This window comes from Myotis davidii, unplaced genomic scaffold (assembly GCF_000327345.1).
Source record: "Myotis davidii unplaced genomic scaffold, ASM32734v1 scaffold768, whole genome shotgun sequence".
Taxonomy (NCBI): Eukaryota; Metazoa; Chordata; class Mammalia; order Chiroptera; family Vespertilionidae; genus Myotis; species Myotis davidii.
In genome coordinates, this window is record NW_006298790.1 from 22,235 (window position 1) to 33,845 (window position 11,611).

Below are 11,611 nucleotides of genomic sequence, written 5' to 3' on the forward strand. Positions count from 1 at the left end.
TATGTTTAAAAGTGAGGTTTTATTTAAATCCATGAAAAGGAATTAGCAAGGAAAGTCAGAAAATCTTAGAGTAGATCAGTATGTTTTTCTCCTTATGTAATTCCTCCGAAATCTGGCAATACATGAAGGGATTTATTCCCTCCTGAGAAGGCACTTAAACATTCTGTATTGCCAAGAGGATCCCAATTGTCTACAGCTGTTGTCTGAGCTCTCTGTTCAAGGTGGGTTCATGAAAATCTGGTACCATGGGTCTATCTCTTGCCCAATGGTGTAAGCTGGGCCCTCTCTGGAGAAGAAACCTGGGTTTCCCAAGATATGTGATCAATGCCCGGGCCCCACCGGCAGGCGAGGGGAACCCAAGGCAGGTGCTGGGCGTGGAGGCCACAGGGGCATAGGCTAACAAGGAGACAGAACTGAACCTCATATCACCCTACTTGGCGCAGAGATGGCTGGTAGTCAAAGACGGGTAAGACTCCACAGGGTGGGGCAACCTAAGACAGGCACAGCCGGGGGCCAGTAGGAGAGAACTTGGGGTTCAACAAAGGTGGGACACAGATCCTCACCCCCCCCAATGGTGCAGAGGCTTGAACACTCCCCCCTTCTGAGGAAGGTCTCCTGTCCCCATGGCTCCTTCCTGCTTCCCATGCCCAGCCCAGACCAGGAACCAAATAACAGAAGAGACTTGGTACAGCTGAAAATGGTACCCAGAAAAACGAAGGCTTAGTTCAACAGACTCTAAATTTAAACCCAGCCTAACAAACAGGAATGCTTGAGCCTCCTCAAGGCAAATAGGATTAACCAAAATTTTACAGTAGATAAACTAATCTTGATTTGGCTTTTTGATAGCCATGGAGGAATTTTAAGAAGAAAAATCCTATTTCAATAGAAGTTGTTAAATCTACAATGATAATCAAGGGAAGTGCATGCCATCACTATGACCACATCCTGTGTAATGAGAGAACGACTCGCGCCTGGCCAATCGGCGGGGCCCACAGTCCCCTCTCCCGCCCTCACTATAAAACTCCTTGTCCCATCAGGCTTCGCTCTCTTGGCCACTTGGCTTGCCATTGTGTCGGTGAGTGTGGTGGATGGGGAGCTCAAGCTAGCTTGAAATGAAGGACTCTTTGCTTTTGCATCGGACTCCCTGGTTCCCTGGTGGGCCCTTGGGAATCTTGAAATCTGGGCACAACACTCTGGAGAGGCTGACGTCACAGAGCAAAGGTGCCAGTGAAGGCGAGGGAGGTGGGAGGGGTCAAAGGCCCAGGGCTCGAGGGCAGGGAGGGGAGTGGGAGGGTTAAGGGGCAATGGGACCAACTGCTGCCCAGGTGTTCCCTGTCTGGGCAGCACTAGGTGAAGGGACATCTCTGGGTTTGGTCTCTGTCCCTGCTCAAGTCTGGTGCCTGCTTTTCTCACTCTCCCTTAGGGCTTGCCACACAGTGGCTTTCTGAACCCCAGGCTTCGTCTGTCCTGTCATCCTTTGTCCCCAGCATTAAGTCTGGGCTCTGTCCTCTCATCCTAGAAGAATCTGGAAGGGAGCGTATATCCCCCCCAGGCCTGAGGATGGGATCCAGCTCTGGGCCCCACCCCCCCAGCCACTGGCAGCTGCCTTGACTATCCTCTCTGTGTCCACTAGGTGGCAGGCTTCCCGGGGCCAGATGGGGTGGGGCTGGACTGCTCAATTCTTTTGGATCCTCCTTTCCCAGACTGAAGTAGCCAAGGAAAGGGGTTCAGGGGGGGAGACTGCAGTAGAGAGGCAAATGAGGGGTTCAGGGGTGGGGGAGACTGCGGTAGAAAGACAAATGAAGGGTTCAGGGTTGGGGAGACTGAGGCTGCTGGCAGAGGAGACTCATTGAATTAAAGAATATAGAAAACTTTACTGGTTTGAAGCAGGGGTCCTCAAACTTTTTAAACAGGGGGCCAGTTCACTGTCCCTCAGACCGTCGGAGGGCCGGACTATAGTTTAAAAGAAAACTATGAACAAATTCCTATGCACACTGCACATATCTTATTTTGAAGTAAAAAGGCAAAATGGGAACAAATACAATATTTGTATTTGCATGTGGCCTGTGGGCTGTAGTTTGAGGACCCCTGGTTTGGAGTGTTGGTAGGTGTGCTCCTGGGAGCAGCTTTTCCAAGACGCAGGTGTTGGCAAGGAAGGCAGTTCAGGCTGCTGGGCCTGGGCCAGGCCTCCCCTTTCCAGGGCCTGGGTGTTCACCTCTGTAGCACAGAGGTCACTGTGGCCTTAGGGACACCCAAGTGGGAAGTGTGGCTGCAGCTTGGGGGAAGCGCCGGAGAAGGATGCCTGGCTGTGCTACTCAACTTGGGCCAGTCACTCCCCCAGCTTGGCCTCAGTCTCCTCATCTGAGGGCTCCCAGTCTATGAGAGGGGACAGGCTGGGCTGAGGGAACCTCCCCACCCCCCAGTGTACAAATTTCATTCCTTGGGCCTCTAGTGTTATATAAAATCATTGACACATATTCATTTTATATTTGCTTGAGAGCCATGATTTTATATTTAAAAATCCTTTAGCATTGCTTTTTAAACTTAAAATACATCATTAACATATATTCATGAATTTATATATACATTGAAACCTTTTTATTGGTTCTATGATATTCCACGGTATAGATATACCATGACAGTATCTATGCACATGTAAAATGTAAGTACTTTGTAGAAAATCTATGAGGCCAGCATTACCCTGATATGAAAACCAGGCAAAAGACACTAAAAATAAAGATAATTATAGGCCAATATCCCTGATAAACATAGATGGTAAAATTATCAACACAATACTAGCAATCTGAATTCATTGGTATATTAAAATGATTATGCACCATGATGAAGTGGGACTTATATCAGGGATGCAGGGATGCAAGAATGGTTCAACATGTGCAAAAAAATTAATGTCGCTCATCACATCAACAATATAACAAATAAAAATCATTAATTATCTCAATAGATGCAGAAAAAGCATTTGACAAAATTCAACATACATGTATTATAAAAACTCCCAACAAAGTATGGATAAAAGGATCTTACCTCAACTTGGTAAAGTCTATACAATACAAGCTTGCAGTTACCATAATACTTACTGATGAAAAACTGAAAGCTTTTCCTCTAAGATCAGAAACAAGGCAAGGATGGCCACAGTTACCACTATTATTAGCATATACTGGAAGACCTAGACAAAGAAATCAGAAAAAATAAAAGGCATCCAAATAAGAAAGAAAGAAGTAAAACTATCACTATTTGCTGATGATACAATACTATATAAACAACTCTAAAAAATTCACACAAAAATTAATAAAACTAATAACATAATTCAGTAAAGTAGCAGGTTAAAAATTAATATACAGAAATCCAATCTATTCCTACATACTAATAACTAACAATCAGAAGGAGAAATGAAGAAAACTATCTCATTCACAATTGCATCAAAAAAGAATAAAACACGTAAAAATAAATTTAACCAAAGAGGTGAAAGACCTCTATTCAGAAAACTATAAGAAATTAAAGACATAAATTGAAGAAGACAAACATTAATGGTAGGATATGCCATGTCATGCATAGGACAGATGTATAATGTTAAAATGAGCATATTACCCAAAGAAATTTACAAATCTAATGCAATTCCTGTCAAAATAGCAATGTCATTCTCCTCAGAACTAGAACAAATAATTACAAAACGAATATGGAACCACAGCAAACCTTTAATAAGCAAGGCAATCTTGAGAAAAAACAAAATTAGAGTTATCACACTCCTCAAAGTATACTACAAAGTTATAATAATCAAAACAGTATGGCTACTGGCACAAAAGCAAACACATAGATCAATGGAACAGAATAGAGTGGTCATAAATAAACCTTCATTTATATTTTCAACTAATCTGTGACAACATAGGTAAAAATACACACAGGAGTAACGACAGTCTCTTCAATGAATAGTATTGTGAAAAGTGGACTGATATATGCAAAAAATGAAACTAGGCCACTCTCTTATACCACATACAAAAATCAAAATAAAGACTAAAATGCAATGTCTGAAACCACAAAATTCCTAGAAAAAAACATAGGAAGTAAACTGACATCAGCCTGAGTAATATATTTTTTAGCATGTCTCTGCAAGCAAGGAAAACAAACAAACAAAAAAGAAACTATATCAAACTAAAAAGCTTCTGCACAGTGAAGGAAATCTTCAATAAAATAAAAAGGCAACATACTGACTGGGAGATTATATTTGCAAATGATATATTCCTTAAGGAGTTGATATTCAAAATATGTAAGAAACTCACAAAACTCAATAAAAAAAACAAAAACAATCTAATAAAAAATGAGCAGAGGACATGAAAATACATTTTTCTAAATAAGACATACCTCAATGTGAGGTTGGGAAGATGAGAAAAGATAAACCAAAGAACTTACATACTTGTATGCATAGCCCATGGACACGGGCAATATGGTAATAAAGACCTTGGGAGTGGGTAGGGACTGGGAGGAGGTGGAAATAGGGGGATGGGAGATATCTGTAATACCATCAACAGTAACAATAAATTAAAAATGACAAAAAAGAAGACATGCAGATGGCCAACTGACATATGAAAAAATGCTCAACATCACTCACCATCAGGGAAATGCAAATCAAAATCACAATGAGAAATCACCTCACACCAGTCAGAATAGGTATTATCAAAAATCAACAAAAGCATGAATTGGTGATGGTTTGGAAAAAAGGGGTGGGACTGCTAACTGGTGCAGCCCCTATGGGAAACAGAATGGAGATTTCTTAAAATCTAAAAATAAAACTACCGTACAACCCAGAAATTTTACTTCTGGTTAATTTCCAAAGAGAAAGATATATACACCCCTAGGTTCATTGCATCATTGTTTACAACTTGAGGCCTGGTGAACAAAATTCATGCACGGGGAGAGGGGTCCATCAGCCCTGCCTGCACCCTCTTGCAATCTAGGACCCCTCAGGGAATGTCCAAGTGCTGATTTAGAGGTTAGAAAAAAAGCTTGTGAGAGAAAAATACCAAAATAAAACAGCGGCCACTTCAGTGAGGGTGGGTTCTGAGGAGCTAGGGCTAACCTTCTGCATGAAGATTCGCCAGGCCAGGTAAGAGATTAAAGCATCGTGATTAATCACAAAAACAACGTGTAATTATATATGTGTTTTCCGATGGTCTTAGGCGACCCCTGTGAAAGGGTCATTCGACCCCCAAAGAGGTTGCGACCCACAGGTTGAGAACCGCTGCTCTAGACTCTTTTGTTCTAAAGCACAAAACTTTGCTTTCCCGTTTATCGCATGTCTAAATAAAAACCATCATGTACTTCAAGCAACATGTATTAGGGAAGAAGAATGCAACCTTAAAGCAAAGGATGGGGGTGTCAGAAGTGAGTAAGTCCTCTGGTCCCCTCAGCTGAAGCTGCTCAGGAGCCTGCCTCTTTGTGAATCCACATTTATCTCCTGGCACGTGGGAGTTTAAGGAGCACAGCATCATCCTGGGAGGGGAAGGTCATGGGGACTGTACCCATGGTACTTGCCCCAAGTTTCATTTCCTCATCCTCCCAGGTTGCTTTCCACCCCACCACTTATCCAGTTAATAGGGTTGGAGGTGTGCAGCTGGATGCCTCCAGGCGAAGAATGTGCTGGGGGCTGGGTGGTCCAGCTTAGAGACCCCTGAGTCCACATCCCACCCCCACCAGCTTCCCACTCTTTGAAAGAGGACATTCAGAAGGCCAAGAGACATATGAAAACATGCTCAAAGTCACTAATCATCTGAGAGATGCAAATCAAAACAACAATGAGGTACCACCTCACATCTATCAGAATGGCTATCATCAACAAATCAACAAACTACAAGTTCAGGAGAGGATGCAGAGAAAAAGGTACCCTCCTTCACTGCTGGTAGGAATTCAGACTGGTGCAACCATTGTGGAAAACAGTATGACGTTTCCTCAAAAAATTAAAAATGGAACTGCCATTTGACCCAGTAATGCAACTTTTAGAAATATATCCCAAGAAAACAGAAACACCAATCAGAAAGGATATATGCACCCCTATATTCATAGCAGCACAATTTACAACAGCTAAGATTTGGAAACAGCCTAAATGCCCATCAGCAGATGAATGAATTAGACAACTATGGTACATCTACACAATGGAATACTATGCTGCTATAAAAAAAGAAGTAATTCTTACCATTTGCAACAGCATGGATGGAATGGAGAGCATTGCGCTAAGTGAAATAAGCCAGTGAAAGAAAAATACCACGTGATCCCACTCATTTATGGATAATAAACAATATTATAACTTGATGAACAAAAAGATAGATACAGAGCCAGAGAAGCATCAAACAGGCTGTCAAACTACAGTGGGAAGGCTGGGGAGGGTTGTGTGGGAGGTAAGAGATCAACTGAAGAACTTGTATGCATGCATATAAGCATAACCAGTGGATGAAAGACACTGGGGGAGAGGTGAGGGCATGTGCCTGTGGGTAGGGGAGGCTGGGGGAAGGTCAATGGAGAAGAAAAAGAGTCATATGTACTACTATTTGTAATACTTTAAATAATAAAATTTAAAAAATATAGTAAATAAATTAATATGAAACTTTGGTTAAAATATGCTAAGTGCATAATTCAGTTACCATAAGAGGTATGTTTTGTACATTACTTTATTATGCTTTTTAATAGATTTCTGTGTTTCCTATTCAGAAGAGAGTCATCCATATTTTCAAATTCAAGTGTTAAATGCCACAACAAACAGTCTAAATTATTTTCTCCTCTCAAAATTGGAAGTGTAAAAAAATATTTGAAGACAAATGCCTCAGAATTACTGTTTTTCTTGTTAACTTTGATCAATTGAAAACTCAGAATTACTGTTTTTCTTGATTAACTTTGATCAATTGAAAAACTAGAAAAACTAAACACATCTCTATTCAGCACATTTCTTAATTTTCTCACTTTACTATTAGTTCTTGTTAAGCATAAAGTTAATAATGATTATTACTCAGCCGAGTCATTTTACCATTTTACATAGTTATTTATTAGATAATAGAGGCCCGGTGCACAAACTTCGTGCATGGGGTGGGGGTGTCCCTCAGCCTGGCCTGCACCCTCTCCAATCGGGGAGCTCTTGGGGGATGTCTGACTGCTGGTTTAGTCCTCTCACAACTCGGGACTGCTGGCTCTTAACTGCTTGCCTGCCTGCCTGCCTGCCTGCTTGATTGCCCCTAACTGCTCCTGCCTGCCAGTCTGATTGCCCCCTAAACACTCCCCTGTCAGCCTGATCACTCCCCAACTGCCCTCCCCTGCTGTCCCAATCGCCCCCACTTCCCTCCCTGAAGGCCTGATGGCCCCCAACTGCCCTCCCCTGAAGCCCTGGTGGCCCCCAGTTGCCCTCCTCTGCCGGCCTGATAACCCACAACTGTCCTCTCTTGCCAGCCATCTTGCGGTGACCATCTTGTGACAGCCATCTTTTGATGATGTAAGGGCGTCGCATGAGGGTGCGAGGACCACCTAGGCTTTTATTATTATAGTTATGTTGTGCATATATACTCAATTGTTTGCTCAGATAAATGTAAAGATTTATTTTTAAATGTAAAATTTTATGGACATATTTGCTGATAAATGAAAAAATGCAAAATATAGATAACTGCAAAATTATCATAGTACCTCATAAAATAATAAAATTTTTACCTACTCAATCAAATAATTGTGTCTAAAATTTATTTGGTTTAATCTACTATCTCCTTAAAATACCACACAACATTTTTGAACTTGCTATCCTTTTTTTTTTAAATATATTTTATTGATTTTTTACAGAGAGGAAGGGAGAGAGATAGAGAGTTAGAAACATCGATGAGAGAGAGACATCAATCAGCTGCCTCCTGCACATCTCCCACTGGGGATGTGCCCGCAACCCAGGTACATGCCCCTGACCGGAATCGAACCTGGGACCTTTCAGTCCGCAGGCCGACACTCCATCCACTGAGCCAAACCGGTTTCGGCAGAACTTGCTATCCTTTAATTCCTAAACAGAACATCCTTAGACTTTCACAGCTCCTCTATTTATATGCTTATTACGTAAGAGCATATGATAATTTAATATAGGAATTATTACTAAACAACAAATCCCTCTAGTAACAGTACTACAGTATATTTTACATATCAAGTTTTCGATTAATATTTATCAAATTGAGGTACAAATTAGTAGTAAAAACAAATCAGTTCATATATTTGTTTACCTATTCTTTTTGCTCTCCTTACTACTTTTGTATATAATATTTATTTGGTATTATAAAATATAATAAAGAAAACTAAAAATGTGTAGCATTTTAATTAAGAGTTTGCACTCTGTTGCCTGCCTGAGTTCATGTTGTAGGTCTGCTATTTACCAGTTGGATGGCTTTGAACAAGTTATTCAAACTCTTAATGCTTTAATTTTATTACTTGTAAGGGGGTAATAGTAATAGAACTACACTGATAATTATGAGTATTGCATGAGTTAACATATGTAAATTCCATTTAACAGTGTCAGATGCACAAGTTTTATATGTATTTGTTTTTATTATGTATTGAAAAATAATATTCATATATGGACTGTGGGTAACTATGAGCAGCAGATAGATTAATCAAATTCCAGTGCAAGCAAAAGGATAAGAATGCAAGGGACAAGGAAAAACAGAATATATTAGAAGTCATCAAACCACTTCAGAATTCAGATGACACCAATATTAATAAAGCAATAGCCGCATTGGGTTTTGCAACTCACCTTTGAGACTAACAATGAAGCAATTGTAAAATTGAATGATTAATGTTACACAGATGTTAGTGACAATATCTATATTCTGGAATTTAACTATCAGTAACTAATTAGTATGCACTTTAAGCCACATGAGTCAGCCATCTATTTAATATTAAAGTTCCTATGTCACAGATGAGGAAACTAAGAAATAAATCAAATTTTGTCAATATAATTTTATAGCTGCACTTCAGGACTGATTAGAGAGTTGAAAGGTATTTTTAAATCCTCATGAAATTTATTTGAGGCAGAATGTCAAGATTATGATCTTCTTTCATAGTAAAGAGAATTGAAAAATAAATGTTCCAGTTAGATGCAGAAGAAATTCCTTTAGTTTTTAAAATAAGTCATGACAAATGACAAAAAGCATGGGATGAAAAAAATGACCAAACTAATATTTTAAACATATAAATGTATATAACATATATTCATATATTAACTGCATATATTAAATATATATACATATATAAATAGTTATATATTGATATATAATGTTTATATATAATTATTATGAATCTAATACTTATATATTTCTGTTAAGTATCCTATATAATAAAGACCAGTGACCATAATGGCGTAACGACCAGAATGACCAATTGACCAGTTGCTATGAGGTGCATTGACCACCTCTTGCTCCCTCCCCCCAACCCACAGGCTCTGATAGATTGCCAGATGGAGAACGGGGAACCAGGGTGGGTGTCAGCAGTGGGTCGGGACTGGGGACTGGTGAGTGGGCAGAAAGCTGACCTCTTGGTCCCTCCCACCAGTCCACAGTCTCCGATCATGGCTAACGGGGAACCACTGGGAACCGGGGGGGGGGGGGGGCAGAACTGGGGACTTGCAAGCAGGCAGCAGGCAGACCTCTTGGTCCCTCCCTCTGGCCCACAGGCTCTGATCACTGGATGGTGAACAAAGAACCACAGGGAACTGGTGTTTGCGGCAGCAGGGCAGGACTGGGGACTGGTGAGTGGGCGGAAAATGGCCCTGATCACAGGCTAGGCCTAGGGACTCTACCCAAGCATGATTTTGTGCGCTGAGCCTCTAGTCTATAATAATAAAAGCATAATAAGCTAATTAGACTGGACAGCATTGCCACAGAGGCAGGAGAGTCTCCCACTACTGCCACTGCACTTGCCAGCCATGAATGCAGCTTCGGGCTGAATAGTGCTCCCCCTGTGGGAGTGCACTGACCACCAGGGGGCAGCTCCTGCTTTGAGCATTTGCCCCCTTGTGGTCAGTGCATGTCATAGTGACTGATTGTTCCACTATCGCACTGAAGCCGGCTCTCCAAGATCCCCCAGGGAGTTCTGATGACAAGAGGGCACAGGCCAGGCCAGAGACCCCACTGGTGCACAATCAGGGCAGGGAAAGGATGTGGGAGATTGGCCAGCTGCGGAGGGACCACGGGAGGGCTGCAGGGTGTGTCCATTCTATCTCGCTCAGTCCTGATGGACTGGACCCCAGCAGCAAGCTAACCTACTGGTCAGAGCATCTGACCGCTGGTGGTCAGTGAATGTCATAGTAAGCAGTTGAGCGGCCTTAGCATATCATTAGCATATTAAGCTTTGATTGGTTGAATGGCTAACCAGACACTTAACATATTAGGCTTTTATTATATAGGCTGTTGTAAATATATCATAACAGAGGCTGCGTGGTAAGGCCTAAGACATCCCGTCTATTAAAGAAATCAGGGACCATATTGTCATGCACTAATTCAGCGAACATCTCCCGCACTTTCCTTAGCCCTGAGCAGGTAGGTTCTGTAGGTTCCCAGGTGATGGAATTTCTACCAATGACCCCGGATGGCCCCTCCGAGGAGACACTGCTGACAGACACCACACTGGCTTATCTGACTCTCAGGTTTGTTTTGTATATTTGTACATTTCTTACAGTGGAATCTGTGTCCTACATGCTAAACTTGGACCATTTCACATTGACAAAAAGATCTGAGTCTCTAGGCCCCCCAGCAAGATGGACTCTGCAAGGCCTCCTGGGAGATCTGACAATTGCCTGTGGGGACCATGGAGAATGGGTGGGCACGTCCTCACCTCGGACAAACAGTTGGCAAGAGTCACACGTTTCCCAACATTTAGCATCCAGGCAACACTGTGACAGGGTCCAGGGTGACTGGTGTCCGTGGTGGGCAGACCCCAGTGGCCCTGGTGTCCTGCCTCATGTGAACGTTTTCTCTTGAGTGTGGCAGAGGCCGTGGCTGCTCCTAACAGCCCAGCCCGGGAGCTGGGATGTGGTTCCCGCAGCTCCCTGGGCCTGTTCTGCTCAGTCATGGCAGCCGTGGCGGCGGCGGTGGGGGGGGATCCCCTTGAGGACTGGAGAAGCTGTGGGAAGGAGCTGGGGTGGCCTCTAGGACCTCAGAGGGTCTCTGTCCACAGTCAGCACGCAGCTGGGCCTCTAGTCAGACGTCCCCAGGATGGGTTCTGCCAACGTCCCAATGAGCGTGGGCCAGAAGGCTCCCGCCTCACCGCAGCCTTGCACAGTGTGTGAGAGCTGGAGCAGAGGGTCCGCTAAGCTGCCCCACTCTGACCACAGGACCTGTGAGACCCAGGCCTGCTGTTGGCTGAGTCCACAGGGGTTTTATTGCCTCCGTTGCCCTCTACCACTACCTCCCCTCTTGTGCAGCACTGCTGTCTGCCTGCCCAGCTCCCGTGTTCCCTCACCGCTTAGTGTCCTCCCATGTATGCCTGAGTGCACCTTGCTTTCTGAAGTGCTATCCTCATCCTCCCCGTCACTTACTCTCCACTTGCTCGCTCATTGGCCACAGAGCCTCTGACCCCCCCCCCCTGGGGG

The 11,611-nt window shown here is 43.0% G+C and overlaps 1 pseudogene; it reads left to right on the plus strand.

The window, feature by feature from the left end:
* Window positions 1-10,598: 10,598 nt before the first annotated feature.
* LOC102766480 overlaps window positions 10,599-11,611 on the plus strand; it is a 25,208-nt pseudogene continuing 24,195 nt past the window's right edge.